The sequence below is a fragment of the Ovis aries genome, chromosome 2, assembly GCF_016772045.2.
Source record: "Ovis aries strain OAR_USU_Benz2616 breed Rambouillet chromosome 2, ARS-UI_Ramb_v3.0, whole genome shotgun sequence".
Lineage (NCBI taxonomy): Eukaryota > Metazoa > Chordata > Mammalia > Artiodactyla > Bovidae > Ovis > Ovis aries.
The window spans coordinates 209,095,409-209,122,364 of NC_056055.1; the positions used below are offsets into that span (position 1 = coordinate 209,095,409).

The 26,956-nt window shown below is 39.4% G+C and overlaps 1 long non-coding RNA gene across 2 annotated transcripts in view; it reads left to right on the top strand.

Moving 5' to 3' along the window:
* LOC105610390 (uncharacterized) overlaps positions 1-26,526 on the top strand; it is a 44,667-nt gene extending 18,141 nt beyond the window's left edge. For both annotated transcript variants that reach the window (XR_009599638.1, XR_001032945.5), the window contains one exon: positions 24,557-26,526. This is a non-coding gene — a long non-coding RNA (uncharacterized LOC105610390). The remainder of the gene's footprint in view (positions 1-24,556) is intronic.
* Positions 26,527-26,956: the final 430 nt, after the last annotated feature.

Below are 26,956 nucleotides of genomic sequence, written 5' to 3' on the forward strand. Positions count from 1 at the left end.
AATATTAGCCAATTGATTGCAGTGAGATCTGAAAAGAATGACACATCCTGAGTGAGTGAGGTTTTTCCCAGGAACAAGAGACCAGTTTAATATTTTTAAAAAAGCATTCGATATAGTTTACCAAATCAATAGGTAAAAAAGGGAGCAATGACATGATCATCTTATTAGAGGCAGGAAAATATCTGACATAATTCAACACTCACTCATTCATAGTTTTCCACTAAGCTGAAAAATAGGGAACTCTCTTACCCTAATCTACATCTGCATCTACAGAAAGTCTAAAGCTAACATCATGTTCAATGTTGAATCACTGGATTTCTTCTCTCTAACACTGAGAGAAAGCAAATGTTATCACATGTATGCAAATTTCACTAGAAGTCTTAAGGAAATAGAAAAAAAGAGCATAAAGATTGGAAAGAAAAAGCAGAATTCAGTTTATTCATCTAGTTACATGATTGTTTGTGTACATATTCTAAACTATTTCTATGTACAGGTAACAAACAATTGGAAAATGTAATTTTAAAAAATAATATTTAAAATAGCATAAAGCACACCAAATAGTTAAGAATAAATCTGATGAAAAGATGTGCAAGACCAATACTTATGAGAAAATAAAACCCAAATAGAGAAATACATCATTGCTCCTGGATTGGAAAAACCTGTACTGCTAAGATGTTACTTCTCTCCTAAACAGATCTGAAATTTTCTACATACTCTCAATAAAAATCTCAATTGATTTTCACTGTGACAATTTATAAGACATTTCTTGAAATATATTGGAAAAGCCAAAGGACTTAAAATAGCCAAAACGATTTTGAGAAAGCTGGAGTACATGCACTACCAGTTTTAAAAGTTTACTATAAAAGTATATTAACCAACAGTGTGAAAGTGGTGTCAGGATAGTAGAACATAGCAGAAACCAGAAATAGACACAGAGAAAGTCAGCTGGTTTTCAACAAAGTCACGAAGGCAATTCAATGAGGAAAGGAAATCTTTTCAACAAATGGTGCTGGATATCCATGTAGGAGAAAAAAACAAAACAAAAAAAAACTATGATCCCCTACGTCTCACCATACACAAAATTGATTTTAAAGGGCTTTCAGACCTAAACATAACTGCTGAAAGTTTCGTTTCTAGGGAAAAAAAAGAATAGCATTGAATCCTGCGGTTGGCAAAGATTTCTTAGACAAGACACACAAAGCACTAACTGTCAAAAAGTGATCTTTTTATCAAAATTCAAGATTTTCTCCTTTTCAAAAATTGCAGTAAGTAAGTGAAAAGCTAAGCCTGGGGAAAAATATTCATCATTTTTTTATTTGACAAATATCTCATCTATGTTTATAAAGAACTCCTATAAAGCCACAGTTACAAACAACCAAATTCAAAAACAGGTGAAAAACACAAATAGACATTTTGCAAAAGCAGATATGTGGATGGCCAAGAAGCATGTGAAAAAATCCTCAGCATCCTTAATCATCAGGGAAAGGCATGAGGGAAATTTACAGTGTGATGGAAAGTTCTGTATTGTGATCGAGGTGTTGTTTACATAGGTTATATTTTGACAAAACAAATTGAACTTTACATTAAGATTAATATCTCACCGTGTATATCTTACCTCAGTTTAAAGGTGTATGAACAGCTTGTATTTTTTTCGAGTTGATTTGTTGCTTTTCTAGTATTTGTACTTGAGAGTAGACCTCTTTGTTTATTATTCATTCAATCAGCATTCTCTACGTGCCAGGCTTTGGGTTTTAGAGGTACCAGTCTGTCATCAATTTGAGAATGATCAGGGACACACGTGAGCGTAGAATGCAGCATGGCCAATTCAGTGGGGAGATTTTAGTATTAAGACAGAGAAGTGACTGCGACATGTACCTGGGCATTGACACTGGAGATAAAGAAAAGGACAAAGCAAGCTGATTTGAGAGGAATTTGGGGAGTATGCTCAATAAGACTGGTTAGATGTGGGGAGTAGAATAGAAAAGTACAGCAGAGAGAGAAATATAGATTCTTGTCTTCAGTGACTAAAGATTAATGCTAACGTCCCATAATCAAGAGAGGAAATATAAGAGGGAAGAGGTTAGGGCAGGAAATGGGTATGGATAATGGGCTGACACAAGATCTTCGGTTCAGTTTTGCACAGACCGAGTTGAGGTACCTAAGGAATTGAGTTACCTACTAGGGGCGATCAAATAGGGAATTGAGTATAACATCAGAACACAAAAATTGCAATTGCTTCATTTTTTTGCAGTAGAAACTTGGCTTGGTTCCTGTGTATCTTTTTTCAGTCTCATCTATAAAATGAACTTGGTCCTACTGACTCTTGTCACCAAAATATTCCAAAGCTAATGGCAAAAATTTGACTTGATTTGTACTCTGAAAACAAAACAAAATCATCCCCAAATTTTACTATTAGCCGCTCAGACATGTCCAACTCTTTGTGACCCCATGGATTGTAGCCTGCTAGGCTCCTCTATCCATTGAATTCTCTAGGCAAGAATGTTGGCGTGGATAGCCATTTCCTTCTCTAGGGTATCTTCCCTACCCAGGGATTAAACTTGGGTCTCCCACATTGCAGGCACATATTTTACCTGTCTGAGCCACCAGGGAAGCCCAATTAAGCTCTATTATGAGTTCATCATGGTGGGAGTAAAAAGTGTATGTTTGGACTAAAGCTGACCTTGATTCTAATCCTTGTCCTGCCATTAAGAACATTAATTGTAGATATATTAATTTAGCTATACCAACCCCAATGTCTTATCCAGCAAAAGGGGACTAGAAACCCTCTTTTGCAGCTGTGTTGTGATAATTAGGAGGGTGTGTGGGAAAATAGCTCTCACAAAACCTGGCACCCAGTAAACACTCAATCCAGATCCACATATCAGTAGCATTCCTTGCAGATAACGGAGGGATGATGTTTCACTAAACAGCCCTAGGTGAAAGCATGAAGTATGACCAACCTCAGATTCTGTTTCCCTCCCCCTCCCTCTCCAAAGCCCAGGCCTCCTCTCCTCTTTTCATCATCAAAATCAGCTCGCAGGAGAGGATATGACATCAGTCACTTGCTTCTGATTGTTAATGAGCTTACATCATCCCCTCCCTTGCGAGGGAGACTTTACATTCCAAGCCTTTTATGTAACAATAGGAAGAATGGCTTTGTTTCTGGTTAAAGGCTCAGTGTGCTGGGGAGGAAAGAGGCTGCGCAAGGGCCCCTAGGTGAGACTCCTGAAATCTTACCCATGAAGGTAAATAATCCTTCCCTGCCATCAAGTTAGTAGCTAAAAGCAAAGGAGACCCGTATTTCACTATATCTAGTGTCTATACGTTCCCCCTCTCTCTCTGCAGCTGAATATTCCACCCACCACAGGGTCTGATCACCTCCCTGGCTTTGTAGTTTTATTTTGGATTTCAATTACTGTATTATTAGTAGTTGTAATTCTCCGTAAGAGACAAATAGGGGGAAAGGGAGTATTTGCCTATTATTTATTACTCTTTAAACTAAATGTCTGCAGGTTAATTAAATTGAAAAGTATTCCCTCTGGGATGTACCAGGTCCCTGGTGGTCCAATAAGGTAATAAAACCATGGTGAAAGGGAAAGCATTATCGTATGGTGCTTTATTCTCATCAGCAAGGGCATCCAAATACAAATTTAGTCAATTATTGGGTGATTCAGAACAGATTTGCTGGGAACTGAATTAGCAAAATGGTCTGTGTGGGCTCTGTGGTCCCTGTGGGGAAAATGAGCCAGACTTGTCCAAGGGCCAGTGGTCCCATGCCCTGACTAAACACATTTACCCAAAAAGTGACTATCAAACAAAGAATTCCGCTCTGGTTTTATCAAAAAAGTGTCTACCACCACGGCAGCAACCTCTGTTAGGGATGTGTGTCTCTATACATATTTAAACCACCTCATTTCCTTTGTTTCTCCAACCTCCCTCCATTAATTCATTAATTTGATTAAGACTTTGTATCTTCAGTTCCTCTAAACAATAGGACAGATGTTATCAGATCTGAACAACAATGAAATCAATGAAGACTTTGTAGAGAAGCAAGAAGAAAGGTAGAGGGTAATAGCAATTCTTCACGGAAAGCAACCTAACCCATTTGAAATTTAATTTGGAGTGTCATTAATTTCAGGGTTCTAAATGCTAAGGCCATTTTAACCATGCAGATCCCACATCCTTCTGAATTATGGCAGAGAATTCCTTTTTTTTTTTTTTTCCCCTGTGATCCTGTGTTAGCAAGGACATGCTGGGCAAACAGCCAAGGTGCTATAAGCTCAATAATAATAACAATCTATACTTAAAGTTCACATGATGTCTATTAGCCATTGGCTCTTCTGATAAGGGGAGAGTCACCTCTTTAGATTCTATCGCTGTTTGACTTTGCACTTTCTTTAGTGAATGAGAAATGCCATCAAGTAAGCCATCTTTCTTACATGGAGGGGAAGAGGGCATACAACACAGACTACCAAGAAAAGTTATGGAATAAACAAACATATAAAGGAGATATGGGTATGGTGTGGGAAAGGATTTGAGGAAAAAATGAAAAAAAAAAAACAAAAAAACCTGACCTTGCAAAGGAGGGCAAAACCCTCTCTTTTCTGGAGAGTTGTCTTACGGTGTGTGATTTACTCTGAACCCATTCACTCTCCACCAAAAGAAAAGTAACTTGGTGATCTACTTCACCAAGATCAGCAAGATCAACTAGATATTAAATCCCAAGTCACTTTAGCCTGCATGCACACTAGGTTTGGATTATTTTTTCTGGTAGGTATCATTTGTTGAATCTATGTTGTATGCAGAGAATTCACAAGTTTTTTGAATACATTCGCCTTCTTTTTCATCACAAAAGCTGCACTATTTATTTTTCTCATTTTATAAATGAGGAAACTGAAGCTTAAGAGGAAATAGAAAATTTGCCCACAGTTAGCAAGAGGAAGAGCTGGAAATTTTATCTGGAATCCCAAGCCTTCCACTTTTAATTCTGCATCACCAGGCTTTTTTTTCAACAACTTGTAAAGATATTTTATTGTTGCTCTCTCTCTTTTTTTTAAATAAAGTGTTCAAACATGGCCTTCTAAAATATGGGCTCTTTTTTTTTTTTTTTTAGTTAAATAGGTATCTAGAGTCTTAGATAAGTACTGAGATGTCTAATATTCTATCCTTTCCAGCCTGCTCCAAATATTTAAATTGGATTTTAAAGGCATAACTAGTCAAAATGGTCTTAGAAAATTAGCATGTGATCAGTTTGGAAAATTGTGTGAGTACTAAGTCGCTTCAGTAATGTCCAACTCTTTGTGACCCTATGGACTTTAGCCCACCAGGCTCCTCTGTCCATGGGAATCTCCAGGTGAAAATACTGGAGTGGGTTGCCATGCCCTCCTCCAGGGGACCTTCCCAACCCAGAGATCGAGCCTCATCCCTGAAGTCCTAGAAATTAGCTGCCAGGGGAAAGTAAAACTTAATATGAATATGCTGATTGAACTGAATATGAATGTAGAATGTGATATATCCTATGCTGGACTGGTTTGGGCTAGAAGTTTTCATGAATGTTCTGAAACCAGTTTGTTTCTCAAAGTCCCACACTTATTTTCCTTGTGCCTCCTTAGAAAGTGGGATTAGTGATTTTAGTTACTATCTCATTTTGCAAAGGGTCTTCCCTGATAGCTCAGTTGGTAAAGAATCCACCTGCCATGCAGGAGAACAGGGTTCGATTCCTGGGTCAGGAAGATTCACTGGAGAAGGGATAGCCTGCCCACTCCAGTATTCTTGGGCTTCCCCTGTGGCTCAGCTGGTAAAGAATCCACTGCATTATGGGAGACCTGGGTTGGATCCCTGGGTTGGGATGACCCCTGGAAAAGGGAAAGTCTACCCACTCCAGAATTCTGGCCTAGAGAAGTCCATGGGCTCACAAAGTGTCGGACATGACTGAGCAACTTTCACTTTCACTTTCCAAAACAGTCAAGGAGCAATAAAATAACACTAGCAAAATACTAATTGTTAGAAAGGTATAAACAATTTTAAAAGTAACTACTTCAAAAACTTTATTTCCTTCAATTCACCTTCTAGGGAATGAAGACACAAGACAGTCGATAATTCAAATTCCCTAGTAAAATGGAAAAGTATTATTGACCCTGAAGAGCACAGAGGTTAATTTATTTGCAAAAATCACCTCTTGCCACATGCTCTGGGTGGAAAAGAAATTATGTGAAGCCATATGAGAAAACAATCACCTTTCTCCCTCTACATCCCTCCCCCCATTTCTGTTCATTTTGGGGGAGTGTTGGTAAGAGATTGCTTCCCAGGAAGTGATAAAAGGAAGATGCTTGAATATGCTTGAGTGTATCAAAGCATATATGTTCATTTTTGTCCATGAGAGAAGTCATAGAGATCAGAAGTATTGGCAATATGGACGACAGCCAAGCACATTTTGCAGGCCAGGCAGAATTTTTCCAGGCCTATTTATTTATTTATTTTTTAATGATTTGCAAGGCTGGGTAAATTGAATTACTCACTGTTGATTATAAAATGGGTTAGTAGGCAAGCCCAGAAGGTCAACTTGTTTACCACTACAACTGCTATCATTTCTCTCCACCCAAAATTATTCTTTGCGGAAATTATTCCCATCTTTAATCCAATCTATAAAGACGATGGCATGTCTTCAAATCATTCCCAATAATTCCAATAAGAGAACACTAAATTTGTCATGACTTGTTGACATTTGAATTTTAAATTAATTAATCTCCATTAAGAAGCTTTTTGATTTACAAGATTCTTCTTTTAAAGGTAAAAAAACTGCCTATCAATGCAGGAGACACTGCATCAGGAATATTCCCTGGAGGAGGAAATAGCAACCCACTCCATTATTCTTGCCTGGAAAATCCCATGAACAGAGGAACCTGGCAGGTTACAGTCCATGGGGCTACAGAGAACTGGACACAATTGCGCGACTAAGCACACACAATGATATGTAGTGGACGATTGTTCTTTATTTTATTATTCACAATCTATCCCCTTGTCTTCTGATAAGGGAATCCCAATTCCTTTAAAGGAAAGTATTTCCCCCTCCCGAAGTATATATCATGGGTGGGGCTGTAAATGAAGCCTTTCTATCCTCCTCTAGAAGAGTGATGGGAAAGCCATGTCAATTGGAGCCATCCTGGCAGTAGAACCTGGTGAGATGGTCTAGTAAATATTAAAACAGAATTCTAAAGCAATTTCGTTCCTTTTTTTCTTAACACGTAATCAGTCCAGTTCCTGAGTTTTGCCTTCCGTTCGGTGATCTGCCCTCAGTGGTACTCCCCTCTGCCTCCTTGTCTAGTCCCATCTTGCGTAAGTTAGCCAGAATCCATTCCTTTTGCTTGTAACCACATATTCTAATATAAGGTCTCAAAATACTAAAGTCAACTGGAAGTAATGATGTCAAGACCAAAGTCTAACTGATCCAGGGAGGCAGAGGACTTGTTTTAAATAGTTCTGGCTTTGATCTCATTTTCCCTTTGTGTTGTTTTAAAAACATCTAGGGGATAAACAAAAAAGATACAATAGAATCTTTTAATTAGTTACCAGATCTATTGAAGAAGGAGTCCAGACTTAAATCTTTTCTAGCATTTTCCTTTTTGCATTTTGTACCTTGGACAGTAGTCTGTGTCCAAGTCAATTCTGATATAAAAAGTAAACAAAATACATCACTTTAAAAAAAAAAAAAAAAAAACAAGACCAGGTGACATTTTCATCTGACATTCTTCATCAGTGTCCCTTCAAGAGACAACATTGGGAATTTATGAATGAAATTAATTTCGAATTCTGTATCAGACCATGCCAATTCCTTCACTTTGTGAATTCAAGGTCTGTTTCCAAATTAGGTATTTCATTAGATTTAATGTATCTTCTAATCTGATTGAGACTTTAGGATGTATTTTGTAATTTGGGTTCATTCATAAATCACTCTTTAGGAAATTATTGTATGAATAAAAACTGGAGAGAATCATACTCCCTGCTCTGTTCTAAGAATTGAGGTAATAACAACAAATTAGCACGTGTTTCCCTAGGCACTGAGATAAGCTACTTGGGTAATATGGCAAGGAGGGGAAAGTTGGAAAGAAAATAAATATTTATCAAACATATTCTTTGCCAAGTATTATATTAGAAAGTTATTATCTCTATTTTTCAAGTGAAGAAAACTGAGACTTAGAAATATTAAATATTTTTCTTACTCATTTATTGAAGATTTGCCATGGGCCAAAGATTGTGCTAGGCCCTGGAAATCCAAAGATGACTAAGATGCAGGAATAAATGGCAGATCCATGAATTAAACCCAGGTCCATCTATCTCTGAAGCCAAACACAATAAATAATATGCCTTCCATGGAATATTGCCTAGGTCAAGACACAATAAATAATATGCCTTCCGTGGAATATTGCCTAGGTCAAGATCACTTCTCTGACATGAAAATGAGATAAAGAACCAGAATAGAACCAGTTTTTTCAATGTTTTACCATCAGAGCAGCATTCTTGGGAATTTTCATAATTAGAATCATTTCTCAGTATAGTATAGGAATTTTATAATTCTCAATTTTATGATTTTATTTTTCCCAAGACTCCTATAAAATTGAGAACAAATATTCACTCTCAATTAATAAATCATATATCATTCTCATTTAAAATATCGAAAGAAAAAAAAACTTAATGAAATTACTTAACAAACATCCTAGAATGAAAAAAAAAAAATGGTGATGTAGATTTAATGGTCCAGACAACACAGTGACTTAGCTCAGATTATTGGCTTCCAGCAACCACCCCAGTGCAACTCAACCTTGGAGATGCCACATGAGAATTTAAGAAGCTAAAGAGGCACAAAGCCTTTATTATTTATCACTAACTGCAAGTAGCTCTTGGGAGGATAAAAGCAGTAAGAAAAACAGCCTTAGAAGGTAGGTCAATAGCCAAAGAAAGTTTTCTCATCTCCACATTTTCATGGCACATCCCTGCTAACTCACTGCTCCCTCACTGGCAGGACAGTGCCAGTCCAAGGTGATATAACCTCAGGGCAGCAAGGCAGCGCAGTTAACTATTGGCAATGTGAAGCCAAAAATAGACTTCACAATATCAAGAACTCAGTGGGTAGCTTGCATAGTGGAGTGAATGAACATAGCTCAAGAAAGAATTGGCGAGTTAATCAATTATTATACATAGGGCTTCCCTCATAGCACAGTTGGCAAAGAATCTGCCTGCAATGCAGAAGACCCAAGTTTGATTCCTGGGTCAGAAAGACCCCTTGGAGAAGGAAATGGCAACCCACTCCAATATTCTTGCCTGGAGAATCCTATGGACAAAGGAGCCTGGCAGGCTACACTCCATGGGGTTGTAAGAGTTGGACATGACTTAGGGACTAAAGCACCACCAAATTATATCTAAGTGAGTGAAAGTTGCTCAGTCATGTCCGACTCTTTTGCAACCCAATGGACTATGCAGTCCATAGACTTCTCCAGGCCAGAATACTGGAATGGGTAGCCTTTCCCTTCTCCAGGGGATCTTCCCAACCCAGGGATCGAACCCAGGTCTCCCACATTGCAAGTGGATTCTTTACCAGTTGAGCCACCAGGAAAGCCCCGGCATACTGGAGTGGGCAGCCTATCCCTTCTCCAGTGGATCTTCCCGACCCAGGAATTGAACCAGAGTCTCCTGCATTGCAGGCAGATTCTTTACCAACTGAGCTACCAAGGAAGCCCTCAAAATTATACATAAGAACTATCCTAAAAGTCATTAGAAAGATATAAAAGTTGGAAAAAATGAAGTAGAATAATAAGGAAGTTAGAATTAGAAGTAACAGACTCCATCAGTTATGAGTTCCAGAAGAAGATAAATCAACCTCCATATGGAGAAAATAAAACATTTGCAAAATAATGGTGAAGAATTTCCTGAAATTGAAGGAAAAACACATCCTTGGCACCATTTGTCCCCTACTACTGTAGTATGTGATACACTACAGAGTTGACCAGCAAAGAAAAAGACAAGAGATCCAAGAAACAAGTTTCATACCAGGAGAGAGGCAACAGAGATTCTTAAGTTAATGCGGAGAGCTGTCTTGTGACAGAGCCAGGGAGGAACAAGTTACTATTAGAGAAGAAAGTCAGAAGAGGGCTCTGGAAGAAATGACTCCAAGAAGATGATATTTTAGAACATCTGGTGTGTTTGAAAATATTGGAGAAAAACTTAATCATGGCAGAAATTTTAGAGGTGAATCGATGTTTGGTGCCTGTGAGAATTTGCTGTATGATGCAAGGAACCCAAAGCTGGTGCTCTGTGACAACCTAGAGGGGTAGGCTGGGGAAGGAAGTGGGAGAGAGGTTTAAGAGGGAGGGGACATTTGTATACCTATGGCTGATTCACGCTGATGTATGGCAGAAACCATCACAATATTGTAACGTAATTATCGTCCAATTAAAAATAATATTAAATTAAAAAAAGAAAAGTAAAAAGCAAATTAATTATTAATACCAAGAAAAAAAATAAAAACTGTACAAGAAGGAAAATAGGAGAACATATTATGATGCTTAGTTTTGAATAATCTCCATTTCATATAAATTGTGTCCAAAGATGGAAAAGAGGAAAGTTAACTCTATTAGTCTGATGGTGCTGCCGTAGAAAAGTACCACAAACTGGGTAGCTTTGACAACAGAAACTTACTATTTCACAATACCAGGGACTGGGAGTCCAAAAGCAAGGTGTTGGCAGTGTTGGTTCTTTCTGAAGGGAGGAGGATATGTTCCAGGCATCTGTCCATGGCTTATAGATGGCTGTCTTCCTGGTCACTTGACATTTTCCACATATACATTGTCTGAATTTCCCCCTTTGATAAAGAATAAGCTCACCTTACTGAGCTTACTTTAATTAATTACTTCTGTAAAGATCCTACTTCCAAATAAGGTCACATTCAGAGGCGCGGAGAGTTAGAACTTCAAAATATGAATCAGTGAGACACAATTTAGCCCATAACACTAATCAACACATTTCATGAGGTTAGTATATCTTTGATATTAAAATCAAATAAGAATTTAGTTGAATAAGCACTGCTTTGTTACAGTATAATAAAGATATGTATAGGTCAGTTTCAAGTATGAGCAGAGAGATAATCATCTTAAATAAAGGAATCCAATAGCACACCAAAAAATTTTATAATTAACTCAGGTTTATCCTTAAAATAGAAGAATGAGTAAATCAGACATTCTATAAATATAGTTCACCACTTTAACAGACAAAAATAGAAAATCCCTGATCATTCCAGATGCAAAACACTGTTTGATAGAGTTCAATACTTATGTTCATAATTTGAGAAAACTTAAAACAATAAGAAGAATAGCTAACTGTGACAAAACAGTTAGATTAAAGTAAAATGTAAGGTAACATCTTTGTGACATAGGGCAGAGAAAGACTTCTTTATTTCTTTTAATTGAAATAGAGTGATTTATTCATACGTGAGTGCTAAGTGCATGCATGCTAAGTTGCTTCAGTCATGTTCGACTCTTTGCTACCCCATGGACTGTAGCCCACCAGGCTCCTCTGTCCATTGGATTCTCGAGGTAAGAATACTGGAGAGGGTATATATATATATATATATATATATATATATATATATGAAGAAGGCAATGGCAACCCACTCCAGTACTCTTGCCTGGAAAATCCCATGGACGGAGGAGCCTGGTAGGCTGCAGTCCATGGGATCGCTAAGAGTCGGACCCAACTGAGGGACTTCACTTTCACTTTTCACTTTCATGCATTGGAGAAGGAAATGGCAACCCACTCCAGTGTTCTTGCCTGGAGAATCCCAGGGATGGGGGAGCCTGGTGGGCTGCCATCTATGGGGTCGCACACAGAGTCAGACACGACTGAAGCGACATAGCAGCAGAAGCATATATATATACATATATATATATATACATTCATTTTTTATATTCTTATTCTTTATGGTTTATCATAGGATATTGAATATAGCTCTCTGTGCTATATAGGACGACCTTGTTGTTCATCTATTCTATATATAAATGCTTACATCTGCTAATTGCAAATTCCCACTCCATTCCTCCCCCAACTCTCTCCCCCTTGGCACCTCCAATCTCTTCTGTCTGTTCATGATTCTATTTCATAAATAGACTTGTTTGTGCCATATTTTAGCCTCTACATACAAATGATATCATATGGCATTTGTCTTTCTCTTTCTGACTAACTTCACTTAATATGATAATCTCTACTTGCATCTGTGTTGCTGCAAATGGCATAATTTCATGCCTTTTTATGGTTGAGTAGTATTCCATTATATATATGTACCACATCTTTAAAATTTTATTTATTTATTTATTTTAATTGGAGGACAATCACTTCACAGCACTGTGGTGGTCCCTGCCACACATCAACACAGATCAGCCTTAAGCACAGATGCATGCCCCCCATCCTGAACCCCCTTCCACCTCCCTCCCCAACCCACTCCTCTGGTTGTCCCAGAGCCCTGGCTTTGAGTGCCCTGCTTCATGCATCAAATTTGCACTGGTCATCTGTTTTACATATGGTAATATACATGTTTCAGTGTTATTCTCTCATATCATCCCACCCTTGCCTTCTCGCACATCGTCCAATAGTCTGTTCTTTATATCTGTGTCTCTTTTGCTGCCCTGCATTTAGGATCATCATTACCATCTTTCCAAATTCCACACATACGCATTAATATACTATATCAGTGTATCTCTTTCTGACTTACTTCACTCTGTATAATAGGCTCGTTTCATCCACCTCATTAGAACTGACTCAAATGTGTTCTTTTTTATAATTGACTAATATTCCATTATGTATATGTACCACAACTTCCTTATCTATTTGTCTACCAATGGACATCCAGGTTGCTTCCATGTCCTAGCTATTGTAAACAGTGCTGCAATGAACATTGAGGTACATGTTTCTCTTTCAATTCTGATTTCCTTGATATGTGTGCCCAGCAGTGGGATTATTGGGTCATATGGCAGTTCTATTTCCAGTTTTTTAAGGAATCTCCACACTGTTCTCCACAGTGTCTGTACCCATTTTCATTCTCACCAACAATGTAAGAGCATTCCCTTTTCTCCACACCCTTTCCAGCATTTAGTTTTTGTAGGCTTTTTGATGGCAGTCATTCTGACCAGTGTGAGATGATACCTCATTGTGGTTTTGATTTGCATTTCTCTAATAAAGAGTGATGCTGAGCACTTTTTCATGTGTTTATTAGCCATCTGTATGTCTTCTTTGGAGAAATATCTGTTTAGTTCTTTGGTCCACTTTTTGATTGGGTTGTTTGTTTTTCTGGTATTGAGCTGCATGAGCTTCTTATATATTTTGGAGATTAATTCTTTGTCAGTTGCTTCATTTGCTATTATTTTCTCTGATTCTGAAGACGGCCTTTTCACCTTGCTTATAGTTTCCTTCATTGTGAAAAGCTTTTAAGTTTAATTAGGTCCCATTTGTTCATTTTTGCTTTTATTTCCATTACTCTGGGAGGTGGGTCATAGAAGATCATGCTGTGATTTATGTCAGAGTGTTCTGCCTATGTTTTCCTCTAGGAGTTTTATCATTTTTTTTCCTTACATTTATATCTTTAATCCATTTTGAGTTTATTTTTGTGTATGGTGTTAGAAAGTGTTCTAGTTTCATTCTTTCGCAGGTGGTTGACCAGTTTTCTCAGCACCACTTGTTTAAAGAGATTGTCTTTTCTCCATTGTATATTTTTGCTTCCTTTGTCAAAGATACGGTGTCCATAGGTGAGTAGATTTATCTCTGGGCTCTCTATTTTGTTCCATTGATCTGTATTTCTGTCTTTGTGCCAGCCATACTGTCTTGATGACTGTAGCTTTGTAGTAGAGTCTGAAGTCAGGAAGATTGATTCCTCTAGTTCCATTCTTCTTTCTCAAGATTATTCTGGCTATTCAAGGTTTTTTGTGTTTCCATACAAAATGTGAAATTATTTGTTCTAGTTCTATGAAAAATATCATTGGTAGCATGATAGGGATTGCATTGAATCTATAGATTGCTTTGGGTAGTATACTCATTTTCATTATATTGATTCTTCCAATCCACGAACATGGTATATTTCTCCATTTATTTGTGTCCTCTTTGATTTCTTTCATCAGTGTCCTATAGTTTTCTCTATATAGGTTTTTTGTTTCTGTAGGTAAATTTATTCCTAAGTATTTTATTCTTTTTGTTACAATGGTGAATGGGATTATTTCCTTACTTTCTCTTTCTGTCTTCTCATTGTTAATATACAGGAATGCAAGGAATTTCTGTGTATTAATTTTATATCCTGTAACTTTACTATATTCGTTGATTAGCTCTAGTAATTTTCTGGTGGTGTCTTTAGAGTTTTCTATGTAGAGGATCATGCCATTTGCAAACAGTGAGAGTTTTGCTTCTTCTTTTTCAATCTGGATTCTTTTTATTTCTTTCTCTTCTCTGATTGCTCTGGCTAGGACTATGATAACCATGTTGAATAGTAGTGGTGAGGGTGGGCACCCTTGTCTTGTTCCTGATTTTAGAGGAAATGCTTTCAATTTTTCACCATTGAGGATAAAGTTTGCTGTGGGCTTGTCATATATTGCTTTGTACCACATCTTCCTTATCCAATCTGTCAATGTTTACTGTTGTTTCCATTTCTTGGCTATTGTAATAGTGCTGCTATTAACATATGTGTGCATGTACCTTTTAGAATTATACTTTCGTCCAGATATATGCCTAGAAGTGGGACTGCTGGATCATATCATAATTCTATTTTTAGAACCTCCATACTATTTTCCACTGTGGTTGGATCAACTCACATCCACACCAACAGTGTGGAAAAGGAGAATAACTTCTTAAATGGAAGTTTAAATGCATAAATCACAAGGCAGAACAAAACATCTAAACTAAATATTAATACAAAAATTAAGAATTTTAGTTCAATTGAGAGCACTATGCACAAAGTTCCTATATCTATCAAAATGGGAGAAGATATTTGTGGCATCTAAACCAATAAAGAATACATTTTTGAACATATAAAGAACTCTTAAAATTTGATAAAGTAAGAACTCTCATAGATAAAATGGACAAGGTAATTTATAGAAGAAGAAACCCAAGAAGTTAATAAGCATTTATCAAGGTGCTCAAAATCACTGGTAACTGGTGAAAGGCAAATTAAAACCATTAGATTGGCCAAAAAGAGAATGCTGGATAATGCCAAGTATCAGTGAGGAAGTGGGGACAGACAGACTTTCACACACTGCTAGAGCAATGGTAGGCTGGAGGCAATTCGTCATGATTTACACTTGTTAAGCAGCCATTAGCCTCATGAGCGTGTAATTTTACTTGGGCATATATCACAAGGAAATGATTTTTTGGGTCTGAAAGGGACATGAAAGAGATTTGGAATACCCTGGGTATTTAGTACTGTGAATGAGAATAGAAAAAAATGTGATAAGTAAACATCATGGACAACTAGAATCAAAGGATTAAATATACACATGCTTGGTGAAAAAAGTTGGAAATACAAAGAGATATACACTACAATATCATTTACAAGAATTAAAAAATTATATACACTCAAAAATACATATATTTCAAAAACATATTAAAGTAAAAAGATACACATAATAAGCATTAACCTGGCTGGTAGTGGTATGAGGATAAAATAAGATACATAAACAGAGGAAGGAAGGAACCAACGTAGGGAGGAGGGAGAAAGAAAGCCATATTAGTTAGCTATTGTTGCAACTATGCTGCTGCTGCTGCTGCTGAGTCACATCAGTCGTGCCCGACTCTGTGCAACCCCATAGATGGCAGCCCACCAGGCTCCCCCGTCCCTGGGATTCTCCAGGCAAGAACACTGGAGTGGGTTGCCATTTCCTTCTCCAATGCATAAAAGTGAAAAGTGAAAGTGAAGTCACTCAGTCGTGTCCGACTCTCAGCGACCCCATGGACTGCAGCCCACCAAGCTCCTCCATCCATGGGATTTTCCAGGCAAGAATACTGGAGTGGCGTGCCATTGCCTTCTCCGTGTTGCAACTATAATACATAACAAATACTAGAATTTCAATATTACAACAAACACTTATTTCTCATGCATGTGCAGGTTATCTGGGAGTTGGTTGACCTAGCCTGGAACTTGGTTACAGGTACAGATTGAGTCCAGGTCTGTTCGATATGTTTCTCATCCTCCTTAGACTAGTAGGTACCCAAGGTATGTTTTTCTTGTGATGAGAAACAGGAGCTCAAGTGTGTGAGTTAAACCAGGATAATGCAGTTGGACCAATATTTCATTGGCCTGAAGCAAGTCATATGGCCAAGCCCAAGTCAAGTATCAGGAAAAATGCTCCACCCACCAGAAGGCCCTGGCAGGAGTGTAAATATATCAATCAGAAAGTTAAACTTTGGGAATCAATAATTCCATTTACTGTGATTGGAGGATGGATAGATAGATGTTATATATGCACATTTGTGGATACATAGACACATACATACATACATACATTTGTAACAAAGGAGTTTTGCATGGACAAGTAATGATAACAATACATAAACTGAGGAGTGTGATTAATCAACCTTATATATCTAATGTCCCCAAAACAACACCAAAACAAACAACACTTAGGAACAGTGAGTAGAAAGTTGAGACTGAACATCACAGGAGGCACTGCAAAATATCCTAATTGATACTAGTCATCTCCATACTCATTATAGGGCTTCCCCGATGGTTCAGTGGTAAAGAATCCACCTGCAATGCCAGAGACCCAGGAGGTGGGGAAGATCCCCTGGAGGAGGGCATGACAACCCACTCCGGCATTCTTGCCTAGAAAATCCCATGAACAGAGGAGCCCAGTGGGCTACAGACCATGGGGTTACAAAGAGTTGGACATGACTGAAGTGACTGAGCGCACACACATACTCATTATGGAAAATAATGGTACAAAGAGAATGTATTATCCTTTTTGTTTAGAACCTGAAAATGTACTATTTACAAAAATAAGTAGAATCTGCACTGCTTAATAGAGCTATGATGTAGTTTTGTTCTAAGCAATGCAGCAACATGGGTGAGAGCTTCTAAAGCTTTGGAGTTCCAATATAAAGTAAGATGAGACCATTCTAATTCTACTCTATTTTGAGGTACTTAAGGTACTAAAGCCAGCTCTTTGCTACTATGTACATATTTAGCATATCAGAATGAAAACCAAAGGTCTATCTAGTTAAAGCTATGGTTTTTCCAGTAGTCATGTATGGATGTGAGAGTTGGACTATAAAGAAAGCTGAGCGCCCAAGAATTGATACTTTTGAATTATGGTGTTGGAGAAGTCCCTTGGACTGCAAGGAGATCAAACCAGTCCATCCTAAAGGAAATCAGTCCTGAATATTCATTGGAAGGACTGATGCTGAAGCTGAAACTCCAATACTTTGGCCACCTGATGTGAAGAACTGAATCACTAAGAAAAGACTCTGATGGGGAAATATTGAAGGCAGGAGGAGAAGGGGACGACAGAGGATGAGATGGTTGGGTGGCATCACCCACTAGTTGGACATGAGATTGAGTAAGCTCCAGGAGTTGGTGATGGACAGGGAAGCCTGGCGTACTGCAGTCCATGGGATCACAAAGAGTTAGACATGACTGAGTGACTAAACTGAACTGAACTGAGCTGAATAAAAACCAAGGATTTTGCACAAAGGCTACTAATGAAAATCTGTTAATGGAAACAAATTTGATAGATAAGACCACATCTAAATCAAAGACTTCAATTTTGACAAATCAGCAAAATATTGTGAAAAATATATTTACGAAAGAGATGTGGAATTGGTATGTAGAATATATAAGAAGCTTTACAAACAAATAAGAAAAAGAAAGCAAATTTTAAACAAACAAAAAAAGGGCAATGGACATGAACAGGCACTTGATAGATGGGGAAATGTAAACAGCTACTAAGTATATCTTTCATATCAGAGACATGCAAAATTTTAAATAGATGTTATCTTTTACCTATCAGATTGGTAAAAATTAGAAAGTGCTGGCAAGGATGTGGAGAAATTTCACCCTTTCTGGTGGTGAAATTATTAATTGCTGCAAATTCTATAAAGCAATCTGAAAGTACTTAATGAAGTAAAGTATGAATATACCCTCACAACTTGGAAACTCCACACTTGGGAATATACTCTAGAAAACATCTTGCTAAGAAATTCATAAGTAAACATGATGATAGAGTATTGTTTTAGCATTATTTGTAATACCAAAAAGTTGAAAGCAATCTAACTACCCTCTAGAGAATCTAAGTACCCATTAGATATCCACTAGGGAAATGGATAAGTAAAATGGGCTCCATGTAAGAGAGAAATGGTATATGCATTGGTATTGACATGATCTGCAGGACTCCAAAGCAATAAACTGGGTTTATACAGAGAAAAATGTGTAGCTGTCAAAACATTCTTTTAGATGAAAAGTGGAAAAAGAGAATGAGATTTTTTTATGGGTGTATAATTGCTTTACAATGTTGCGTTAGTTTCTGCTGTACAATGAAGTGAATCAGCTATGAGGATACATATATCTTTCCCTCTTGGTCCCCTCTCCCACTCCCTCTCCCAGCCCCACCCCTCTAGGCCATCACAAAGCACTGAACCGAGCTCCCTGTGCTTTATAGCAGGTTCCCACTAGCTATCTATTTCACATATCATAGTGTATTTATGTCAAACCTAATCACTCAATTTGTCCCACCCTCCCCTTCCCCATTGTGTCCAAATGTCCATTCTCTGCATCTGTGTCTCTGTATTACTGCTCTGGAAATAGGTCCATCTGTATCATTTGTCTAGACTCCACATTACATGTTAATATGCAGTATTTGTTTTTCTCTTTCTAATTGACTTCACTTTATATGACAGACTCTAGGTCCATCCACATGTCTACAAATGACTTAATTTTTTCCTTTTTATGGCTGAGTAATATTCCATTGTATAGTTATAGTACCTTACCATCTATATGAGCTTCCCTGGTGGCTCAGTTGGTAAAAAATCTGCCTGTCAATGCAGGACATGCAGGTTCAATCCCTGGGTCGGGAAGACCCTCCTGGAGAAGGAAATGGCAACCAGCTCCAGTATTCTTGCCTACAAATTGCATGGACAGAGGAGCCTGGCAGGGTACAGTCCATCGGGTTGCAAAGAGTCAGACATGACTTATCACGCATGCACACACATATACACACCATCTATATAACTTTAAAATGCATACATAAACAACACAATAAAATCTTCCAAATAAACACTAATAAACTAAATAAATAGGTGGAAGGTAAATAAGAAGAATCTACAGAAAAACTCTTTAAAAGGTGTTGATGGGAGTGCTAAGGGATACTAGGGATAGGGATCAAGTTAGACACAAAATAAAATAAGATGAAATAAAACTAAAATAAAATAAGGGTCTCGCAAGAATGAGAGTGTTTCATGAATTATCTCAATTCTACTTCAGAATAAACAGCAATTTGGGTTCCTCTAACAACTCTCTTTATTTCTTTGCAAAGTGTTATGATCAGAAAGTATATTTTCAACTTCTTGGAGTCCAGCACCAGAAAGCAAACTAGAATGGAAGGAAACAATGCCATTTATAGATTCTCTTGCCTAATCATTTATACGCAGTAGTGGAACAGTGCTGGTCTAGGGAAATATTCCACTGGTTTTGAAACAAGTTTACAGCAGATGAGTGAACTTAAACAATGGCATTTGTATAAGTTAACTTGTTTTCTCTTTGTTCACATGCAGTGACCATCATTTGGGGACTAAACATCCAATCAAATAACCCTTTGTATCTGACCAAATAATTGATTGCCAGAAAATGTGCAGGCTAAAAACATTCCAACACAAGTCAGGCAGCTCCAAACCTCTCTTCATCTTCTCTTTGAACAAGTAGAGATCCTAAGAATGGCCTGAACCCTAAGCAAGTACAAAGTTCTGACAGAACATAAAGGTGACACCTCAAATAATTTTAAATAGACATTATCTTCCCACTCATGTGAAGTGAAGGGGAAGTTGCTCAGTCATGTTTGAGTCTGTGATTGCATGGATTATACAGTCCATGGAATTCTCCATTCCATGGCCAGAATACTGGAGTAGGTAGCCTTCCCCTTCTCCAGAGGATCTTCCCAACCCAGGGCTCAAACCCAGGTCTCCGACACTGCAGGCAGATTCTTTACCAGCTGAACCACAAGGGAAGCCCAATAATACTGGAGTGGGTAGTCTATCTCTTCTCCAGAGGATCTTCCTGACCCAGGAATCAAACCAGAGTCTTCTGCATTGCAGGCAGATTCTTTACCAACTGAGCTATGAGGGAAGCTGTTTCCACTCATGCTGCTGCTGCTGCTAAGTCGCTTCAGTCATGTCCAATTCTGTGCGACCCCATAGATGGCAGCCCACCAGGCTCCCCTGTCCCTGGGATTCTCCAGGCAAAAACACTGGAGTGGGTTGCCATTTCCTTCTCCAGTGCATGAAAGTGAAAAGTGAAAGTGAAGTCAGTCATTCGTGTCTGACTCTTTGCGACCCCATGGACTGCAGCCCACCAGGCTCCTCCATCCATGGGATTTTCCAGGCAAGAATACTGGAGTGGGGTGCCATTGCCTTCTCCAGTTTCCACTCATAATAGGGAGCAATTAGTGTAACGGGGTTAAATTGCTCTCTTTACTTGGAACCTGTAAACGTGCTGTTTATTAATAAAGGTTAATGGGACCCACACTGCAAAATAGTGCTATGGTGTGGATCTCTCTTAAGCAGGTCTTCAACATGGGCAAGAAAGAGTTTCTCCAGCCCTGGAGCTCTAATACAAAGTAAGACAAGACCCTTTTACATCTGGCTCCACTCTATTCTGGGCTGCTTAATGTACCAGTGCCAGCTCTTTGCCACTAGACGTATATTTAGCATACTGGAAGGAAAACCAAAAGCAAGGATTTTACATAGGAGCTAATCAGATAATTACATGGGTATCCAAAAGCCAGACAGTAAGGGATAGTGGAAACAATATAATTAAATAACTTGAGGGAGGCAGGAAGACTAGGGGAGAAGAGTGTCTGCCTCGGAGCCTGGATGCTGAATACATTTTATCAAAGAAGGAAATCGAAAGAAGACTTTGATGCAGAAGCACATTCACTCGCAGAAGATGGATGGCAGTTAATAATCCCAAACCTCCCCCTTGACCCAGTGCTCAGTTTTCAGCGAGAACTCAAATTGTGATTCTAACTGAAAACAGAATGGCAAGGAGGATGGGGGAGGAGTGAACACTTTCACCACATTCCAGGTCAATTCTTCTAATTCCCAAGGCTTGGGGATGACAGCCATGAGAAATTTAGGATCCCTAAGCATGGCATGCTATAAATACTGATTATTTTCAGTTAACGTTCTTGTTGTCAGGATACAGCATTTCCATTTGCCACAGTCTTCTGGGCCATTTCTGAAGCTGCCCCAAATGATGCCTCCAAGGGGCTGGCCATCATTACTCCAGGTCCCAGATGGCGAGGCTGAGAGGTTAAGTGAGTTGCTTCAGGCCACACACTTCATTTCAAGGCCTCAGGTGCCAATATGGGATTAACTCTGTAAGTTTCTGACTCTTTGTACGACAAATAAATCTTCCCAGGGTAAAACACAGCATATGGCATCTGCTGTTTGTATAGTATGAGAAACTCTCCTTAGCGGTTGCAGACCTCTTGGGATGTCACGTCTACCTGTTGGGGTACCCAGCAGGTGTTCATCTACAACTCCCCTTGATAACATGGGTGGACATCATATTTATTCAGCAGCAAGAACAGAAGGATCATTCAAAGAACAAGTGTTGAGTGGGCCCCAGATCTTCCAGGCCGCTAGCAAGGTTGAGACGCATCATAAGCAAACACATTGGTTCTTAAAATGTGTTACTTAGGGAAAAGATCAAACTACTCTCCTGAGAAGGCAGCAGGATGTGGACAGGAAGAGGAAAAACTTAGAATTAGATTTGATTTTATTCTTGAATTTGAGCATCACTTTCCTGGTCTGCAAAAGAGAGGAGGGGTTACTAATAGGGTTGTTGTATGTGCCCCACAAATTCCTCACCTCCAGAAATTCTGAATGAGACTTTCCTTGGAAACTGAGTCTTTGCAAATGTAGTCAAGTTAACATGAGATCATTAAGATGGGTTCCAATCCAAAATGACTGATGTCTCTATAAAAAGGGGAAATTTGGACACAGAGAGACATGAGCAAAGGAAAGACACATGAAGAGACACAGAGAGAACAAACACCATGTGAAAATGGAGGACTGGGGTGATAAACCTGCAAGCCAAGGAATGCCAAGGATCACTGAGAACCACCAAAAGCTAGGAAGAGGCAAGGAAGTATATTTCCCCTCCAGGTGTCCAAGGGGGCACAGCTCTTCCATAATCTTTATTTCAGACTTTCAGCCTCCAGAACTGTGCGACAATACATTTTTATTGTCCTAAGTCACCCAGTTGGTGGTACTTTGTTACAGCAGCCCTGGGAAGTTAATTCATTGTAAATATTAAAAGTAATTATTTAGGTAAAGTGCATACGAGGACCTCAATAAATTTAAGTTTCCTTCAGAGAAAAAAATTGATACACTGGAATGTGGACAAATCCTGCCCCCTTTCTCTCTGAAATTTCACTCTGGTCTGACCACATGGCAGATGGATTTCTGAGTCTGTTGAGAACTGCCTTAAATTCTCCAGATCAATGCCAGAAATTATCTGGTTTCCTGGGAGGATTTCTGAATTAGAAAGGACTGAGAACTGAGCCAAAATTCCTAGGTCTGAGCTGAAACAGAGGAAACTTCTGACTGGAACATAAGCTGTCATTTATTGGGAAGAGCTGGAAAGCCTTTCTCCAAGGGACATTGGGACATAGTGTCAGATCAAGCCTAACTCCTATACCCTGGGTTTCCCCTCTTACTCCACAGTTGGAGCCCCTTAATACTCACCTGCAGGGTCAGCCCTGGCCAAGGTTCTCAGACTCTATAACCCTTAAAGGAGCACCTGCTTTGAGGGGTTTTGGATGAAGTGGTTGAATATGGACACTGGAGTCAGACTGCCTGGGTTGGTTCCAACTCTGCTACTTACAGTACATCCTCAGGCAAGTTATTCTCCAAGCCTTACTTTCTATCTTGAAGAAGTGGGCATGATAATAATAGTACCCAAGCCACAGGCTTGTTGTGGGGATTAGTTAACACAGCCAAAGCATATGAATGGGTATTGGGTATGAAGTATTATGTACATGTGTTTTCTTATTACTGCTACTGCTGTCATTGACAGCTAGTCCCCATCTGCTCTCCAATACTGGCAGCTGGTTCCTAACTCAAGCCTGAAGCCCTTGTCTTGATAGCTTGCCTAGTATGTAGTTTTTTAAAATCCAAGATCCATACCAGACTCTCTCAACCACCTTGAACCACTGTCATGAAAGGGAATCCAGGGATGTGGCCCCATTATCCTCTGCGCTCCTGATCCTGCCCACCTGCCAGGATGTCCAAATGCTTTGAACTCTGTACCACTGGGCTCCACCTTCTCATAGTGTCACGTGACGATCCCCTGTGCTAACTCCTCCAATGATGACAAACGGCTGGGCTCTTACCTGCCACCTGACAACCAGGATGGACCTGTATCACATCTCAGTAGCTGGAGCGTCCTTCAAAAATCTGCCCAGATGCCCACAGGCAGGCTGGGTGCCTCCTGCTGACTCCCACTTCCTGTGGTAAATGGATTCCTGTCTAAATGTGAGACTGGATGTTTACACAATCCGCCAAAATGGAATCTGCTCATTTTGACCACAAAGCTGCTAAACATTAAAAATATGCGGTGACTACACAGGCACTTGACAATGTCTACGTAACATCAAACCCATGATGCACAAGGCATTACATTTGACTGAAATCATAAGATTAAGCAGAATTAGAAAGTCAACATTTGTAAGACTTTGTAAAAGCTTCTTTCATTTTACAGTAGCTATTCTAACTCTGCAATGAGTGGTATTTAGAATAAACATCAACAACAAAATACCAGTCAAAAGTTAAATCCTTTTCTATTCTTCACTTCCTCAGGATGACTCTGTGCGTGCATGTGTGTTAAGTTGCTTTAGTAGTGTCCAACTCTCTGTGACCCTATGGGCTGTACCCCACCAGGTTCCTCTGTTTATGAATTTTCCAGGCAAGAATACTGGAGTGGGTTGCCATGCCCTCCTCCAAGGGATCTTCACAACCCAGGGATCGAACCCATGTCTCTTATATCTTCTGCACTGGCAGGCAGGTTCTTTATCACTAGTACTACCTGGGAAACCCCAGGATGACTCCACCTGTACAGTATTAAATTCTACAAATTGAAGAGCTAAAAGGATAACAGATATGAGGAACATGAAGGGAGTAAAGCCTGTTAAACTAACATTTGTCAAGTATTAATTATGTTTCAGATTCTGTGCTAATTGTTTCACACAAATAATATAGTTGAGTACTTATAACACACTTGTAAATTAGGTACAAATGCTATGTCTGCTTTGTTTTCTCACAGATAAGGAAACTGAGGCACAAAGGAGATGAAATAACTTGAACAAGATTCAAAATCTACTTCAGCTGAAACCTGAACCTTGATCCAAGTTCAGACGCTGGATGATGAAGTTGAAGAAATTAAACTCTTCTACACGTTTTCTTCCTTTTCCAGTTGGTTTTGGTCCCTATAGCATGGTGATGTCCAGCTAAGCATGCCCCTTCCAAATGTATTCAATGATATTTGCTTGTGAGAACCTCAGTCACAAACACTACTCTCATTGTCCCAGCATAATGCAAAGTCACTGTGGCTCTGGGCAGCAGAGGCTGTGAGTTCCTTTTCAGCTTCATTAACTAACCTTGAGGAGGCTGGGATGGGGGAAACGCTAAAACCCAGTTCTCCCAGCCAGCAGCCAGCCTGGCCAGCGGACAGAGGTGGAATGTGACCAAGGTATGTCTTGGTTGATGGTTCACCCCTGGATGAGGTAGTCCCTGAAAGTTGATCTTTGGGGATTTCAAATCTGTTGATGAAAACGGGAATAAAGGAGGGACCTTGATAAAAATGTTGAGGTATGCAGGCAGGAAATGATGGCAAAATTCTCCCCACCCCTATCAAAGAAAATGGCTTTAGGAAGTTGAGTCTCTACCCCTGTTCCTGTCTCCCCCTTATAAATCTACCCCTAAATCATCTTCAGGGAATTGGACCGGTTGCTTTCTCCCTGGCAATAACAGGGAATTCCAACTGCAAGCCAATTAGAATACACCCAGAGCTGCCAGTAAAATCTTTCACTGACTTCACTTTATTGGTTTCATAAAACAAGAGAAAGAAATCAGAGATAGTCCAGAGCCTCACGGAGATGCAAGTGTCTTTATGAAGCAGACTGAAGCCTGCCTCCATGGGCTCCCCATTCCACATCCTTCCTCCACCCAGATGTTTTTAGCTGCTGCCACCTGCCCACGATCCTGTGGTGTTAGGACACCAGCTCACAGATCCGAGCTGTATAGTCCTTACTTCCCTGGATATTTGATCGATGTCCCTGAAGGGTTCACTTCCTTTCTCTGAGCCTCAGTTTCCTCCTTTGTCAGTTTCAGCTGCTACCCCCTTTATACCTATCTCAGGCACGGGTGTCACTTAAGATCTTAGAGAAGTGACCCCTCAGAAATGCAAGGGACTGTCTTCCTCCTCTTTCCGCTCCCCACATCACACTTCTGCGTTGGTTTTCTCTCGGCGTTTCCAGGCTCGGCATAAATTATCCTTGCTGCTATTGACTCCTTACTGCAAGTACTTGCCTCTGTGTGTGTGTGTGTTTGTGAATGCACGTGCCTAGCATGTCTGTAGGCCTGTCACTCTTTCTTTGTTCTTTCCCAAGGCTTCCGTGACAGTAGCGAATGGAATGGAATGTCCTTGACCAGCCCCTCCCCCTCACCGGGAGGAGGGTGGGCCACCTACAGCCACCCCGAGCTAGCCACCCCTCCCCCATCCTCATGAGGGCTGTGGATGGAATGAAAGCTGAGGAAGAGTGATTCGATTATTTGCCTGACCTTTGCGAGTGCCAGAAAGTGTGTAGATCCACGTGCTTTCCTCCAGTGCCCCCTTCGGGACCTTTCTGAACGTGTTCCCGATGGAGCCCTGCTGTGGCTCCGTGGAATCAGGGCTGGATGTAGTTCAAAGCCGAGCGGACCCGTCTCCCAGCATTACGCCCCCCAACCATGGCACCCATCCCCTTTACCTCGCTTCCTGTTCACTACAAATAACATTACTGACAGTAATTAGCTGCCCAGAATAACAAGGACATTATCTTTGCTCAGCTTTACTCCAAAGGCACATGAGCAAACCTTATTGCGCTTAAGCACAGTTAAAGTACATTTGAAAATCCCCTTTTAGAATCCTGGAAAACATGACCCTTGCACTTCCTCATAATACCGAGAGACAATTTTCCTCTTTATTAGACTGGATTTTCCTTTGGGGTAGAGTACAAAGAGGTGGAGAGAAAACTTGTGTTTAAGAAAGCTGTCATTTTGTTCATATTTTTTGACAGCCTCATTGCTTGATTAGAATCACTTTACCATACACCCTCTCTCTCATGCATTTCTTGGGTTATAAGGCTTCAGGTTGTCTTGAAGTTGGCAATATTGAGGCAAAGCAACAATCAAATGTGCAGCCAGAGAGGGGACAGGGTGAGAAGTTAAGACTCTATTTAAACCACTGAAGAGGTTGGGAAACCAACTTACCAAAATAGCAATATTAAAAAAAAAAAAAATCTGAAAAAACAAATTCACCACCAAACAGTTTCTACTGCTCCATTTATTTCAACTAGTGTGGTATTAATAGAACGCCTAACAGCAGGGAGTTGGAAAATAAATGTATTCTCACTCACAAGGGAATGACTAAATGACTCACAAATGCAAAAATAAATAAATGGCT